Raw genomic sequence first — 4,868 nt, 5'->3', positions numbered from 1 at the left:
TGCGGTGGACGCGCTACTGCTATTTTCCTTCCAGCAGCGCGTTTTGCTATCACGCGCTGCTGCTAAGTAGCAGTAGTGTTGTATTTTGAGCAGCGCTGCTGGTAAGATTCTATGTATAAGCTTTTCCCTAGTAGTGTCGGTCTTCCATCGACCGTGGTCCGGCACCAATGCCCCCTCTACACAACCCGGGAGTCCAATTCAGATGCCGCGTGAGGAGGAGCCACCCCCGCCGCCACACAACTGTGGCGTCCAAATAGGTTGCCGCGTGAAGAACGAGCCATCCTCCCCGCCACATTGCAAGCCGGGCAGCTAGCGGTGCCCAGTCCTCCTCGCTGTAAAGGAGGAACTCACGTTCCCGCCAAATCAACAACCCCGCCTCCACTACTTCCTCAAAGGTGTCGGCGCTAGCTAGCGTCTCGTCATCCAAGAGCAGAGCCAAAGCGGAGGTGGTGCATCAGTAGCGGCGCAATGCGAGGTGCGGGGTGGCATTGACAAAGAAGCAGGTCGCGCCGACCTAGGTGACGAGGACATGTACCTAGGGTAGGGTCTTAGGCCTGACCTAGACACCCCACGCAAGGACACCGACCTACAGTGAAAGGCATTCAAAGACCAACAGGGAATACCGACTGGAATCACCCCAAAGTGCGATTCCAGTCGACAGAAGACTCCACTAGGATACCCCAATTCCACTCGACCACAGCATAGTCAGTCGACCAGATGAAGAACCACTCGGTGTATACAAGACCTAAAGTTATCCCAGGATGGCAACGGTCGGGCGTTCACTCCGTAGTCTTAATGATCATTTATGGCAGGCATTACCAGTAACGCCCCATCTTAACTCACATTGAACCCTGTGTAACGGAGGTTTGAGAGGGTCTTGGCGCACTCTATATAAGCCATCCTCCTCCTCTAGCACAAGGGTTCACACCCCTTGTAACCAGTGGCGAATCCAGGACGAAATTGGAGCGTGGGCTCAAAGTTAACATCGAAAAAAATGAAACATTTGTTTGAAGAAAACAACATCATCTCATAATTCTTTTGACCAAATAAGCTGAGATTTTCTTAGATTACTACTGGAAACATGTAGTATTTACTAGAATATATGAAAAATATTAAATTTTGAATCTTCTTAAATAAATTAATTAACATAACATGAACTAGCAATTACAAATGTACAAAATTTGCTGATTCAAATTACTCAGCGACCAGCCGTGAGCACTACCGGCAGCCACGCAAATGTTTTCAGGAATTACAGTGATGGATGGAGGGGAAGTAAGCCAAACATGGTGACCCACCCCCAAAGAAACTGCAGCTTTAACCAGATTGTGAGCCTCACAGTTTGATGATCTCTTGATGTGCAATAATGGGGCACTACCGAACACACACTGCTTCACTAGAAACTCCCTGATGATGACAACATTGGCACAAAGATTGTTCTCTTTGACGTTCTTCACCATTTCTAGACAATCAGTGACAACCTGAATACGAGATAAGTTGAGGTAAGGAGCAGGTGATAGTACTTCGTTGCTTTGGTGTGGGCAGCCCTGCGTATGGGCTGTTGCATGTTGTTAGGCGGAAGGAGCTGAGCTGAGAAGAGGAGTAGTAGTAAAAAGAATAATCAGTTTTTTGGAGGGTAGGCTAGAGCCCTATGAAGCCCACCTATTGGACCCGCCACTGCTTGTAACATTCACGCAAATTCAGTCGACGCAGCCTCAGGGCACCGAGATGTAGGGCTTTTACCTCCTCCGAGAGGGGTCTGAACTCGTAAACTTGCGTGTACAACCTCAGTGTAGCTAGGACCTTGTCTCCTCATACGTATCCCCTATTCTTACTGTCAGTCTTACTCCCACGACAGTTGGCGCCCACCGTGGGGCAGGCGTCTAAGCGACTTCCGGTGAGGTTGCGTATTTCATTCTCCGACAACATGGTTTCCGACTGCGGTTTGGCGTTGGGCCGCGAGATCCGTCTCGGCGCTCTCGTTTTCATCGCTGACGACTCCGCCTGGCTTCAAGAAGCTCCCCTCGACGTCAAGGCCCTCCCCGTCCGCGGGGCGACGCACTTCCGTGCGAGTGCTTGCGGCGTTCTTCTTCGACAGCCGCCGACCCAGTATCGGTCGACCTCGGCTACATCATCGCTCCTCGCTGTTCGCTGTCGCAAGCGGTCCGGCCGTTCGTGGCTCCAGCGGTGGGTGAAACATGCGGTGGCTCGCCAATCAACCATCCTCCAGGTCACAGCGATCAAGCCCGACGAATCTCTTTATGGTCTGTTTGATCTGCCGACTGGTCCCTCGGATTCCCTCTTCGAGTGCGAGAGTAATGATCCAGCGACAGAAGTTCTCGTGGTCACCTTTCAGCACAGCCCGCCCGGGTTTCGCCGCAACATTGGCGGCGATGGCGGCGCTGGCCCATCACAAGGGCATGAAGAGTACGTCCCTGAGGCCCTCACCATGGAGCAGAGGGAAGCGTTGCATCGTCGCAATGTCCAAGCGCTCCAGACCCCCATCGTTGGGGAGACCCCCGAGGCTCGGGCTTTGGAGGTTGCGCGCTTGGCCAACTTAGCTGAGCGTACGCGTCTGGAGAATCTGCAGAAGGCACTCGATGAACGCGCTCATCAGCGGATTCCCGAATCCAGTCGACACGCACGATGGATGTTTCCGACTGAGACTCAGGTATACCAAACTCCGATTCAAAATGTTGTTGCAGCAGCTCGCATAGCAGAGTCAATTCAGCCATCACATTCAGAAGCTGGTAGAGGTTTAGAGCAGATCCTTGCATTGCTTAAAGCCGACGGGGAACAGAATTATGCCGTTTCCCAGTCGCGCAACATAATTCATAACAGGTCAATGGTTGCAAACACAGTTCAGTCAACACATAGTCCAAGGTCACCCAGGCATCGAGAAGATCGTGGTCCCCGCCAGGACCAGTACCTGGAGCGGCGCCATAGGCAGTTTGATCGTCAGGGTTCCCGTGATGACCACCGTCGAGTGCTTACGCCCCCTCCGAGGGGCGGATCATACGTGCCCTGGCCTTATGATGATAGGAATCCGTATGGTGATGAGCGGAGAGCCCTGGTCGACACAAGAGAGTCGGGATTCGATGCAAGATCACTCCTTGTGCAAGGTTTGGTCGACAGAGGCCGAGCAAACAGAGAAGGGCAACGCAGAGATCGTCCGACTTGGAACAGAGTGTTCGTTTCTAGGCCCGAATATTTCAGTATGGCCATTCGATCAGCTGAGTTTCCTCCCAACTTCAGATTGGCAGCGGGCATGAGTAAGTTCACCGGAGAATCAAAGCCAGACACCTGGCTGGAAGACTACCGAGTGGCTGTGCAGATCGGTGGTGGAAACGAAGATGTAGCCATGAAACACCTCCCCCTTATGCTTGACGGGTCGGCCAGAGCTTGGTTAACACAACTAGCCCCAGGGAGTATTTTCTGCTGGGGTGATTTGGCCCGAGTTTTCATCAAAACATTTGAGGGCACTTGCAAGCGACCTGTTGGGCTAACCGAATTACAACACTGTGTTCAGAAACTGAATGAGACTTTGAGAGATTTCATCCAGAGATGGACCACCCTTCATCATACGGTGGAAAATGTGTCAGACCACCAGGCGGTTTGTGCTTTCAAAGAGGGCGTCAAGTACAGAGAACTTACCCTGAAATTCGGTTGGTCCGGAGATATGACTCTGACCCGAATGATGGAGATAGACACTCGGTACGCCAATGGTGTAGAGGAGGACCGACTCCGCCATGACAAGGGGAAGATAGTCGTCCAGGACTCCGGAGCTGGGAATTCCAGTCGGAAGCAGAAGCGCAAAGCTGAACCTATAGGACCTGCTGAGGCTGCGGTCCTGAATGCAGGAGGTGGAAAGTTCAAAGGGAAACCGAAACCGCGTGGAAATCTAAGAAGGTGAAAGATCAGTTAGGACAGGACGTCCTGGATTTGCCGTGTTACATACACACAAAGAAAGATGAGGAAGGTAACCTGATCAACCCAAGCATACTACTCGGCAATGCCGACTCCTGATTCAGAGCTTCCGAGAGAATCAGTCCAATGAGAAAGAATCTGATAAGGAAGATGAGAAAGAGGAAGGGGATGGTTACCCTCAGGTCAATGCTACCTTGATCAGGGGCGGAGCCAGGATAAAAAATGAGAGGGGGCAAAGAGGTATATGATTTTTTTTCTACCAACATGTATACGTAACTAATGGCTAGATCATTTATAAAACCAATCACACAAATCATATATATAGTGTGTAAGAAGCAAAATCATATAGTTCCTTACAAGATAATGTCATCACACATAACTATGACAAGTTCATTGCCAAGATAAAAGTGAACTAACCACTTGAGGCACAATAACTTGATAAATATGAATATGCCGTTCCTTTTAGCCGGCACCTCCTAATTTCTTGCCTTCAAGCTGAGAACAAAAATCATATTTAAATATAGAGTGAATGTAAACATTGACAGATAAAAATATAAGCTTGAACACATTTCCGTTTCATCCCACGACGCTTTTCGCATGGAAGACTTTAACAAATAGCAACACGAGCAATATGCCTCGTCCTCTACCTCCATGTAGTCTAGCAAATTACGATGCATATAATACCATTTAGGATTGAAATACCTCTTACTCTTACCAATCCACCTGGGCATAAACTTGGATAGAAAAGATTGATAATGCTTTCTGCTAATCTCCTCATGTTGATTGCTATTAAAACATGTAAGTCTCTTCCTTTTAGCTGGATCTCAAGTAAGCTTGTTCAAATGGACTATTTTAAGCATACTTCCAGTTGTGGATTTTGCAAAGAAAATCTCCATTAGCTTTCCAGTCAATGTGAAGTAGTTGAATGTTAAATCAATAGACGT

This window comes from Triticum dicoccoides, chromosome 7B (assembly GCF_002162155.2).
Source record: "Triticum dicoccoides isolate Atlit2015 ecotype Zavitan chromosome 7B, WEW_v2.0, whole genome shotgun sequence".
NCBI lineage: Eukaryota > Viridiplantae > Streptophyta > Magnoliopsida > Poales > Poaceae > Triticum > Triticum dicoccoides.
Note: the sequence above shows the minus strand (reverse complement) of the source record.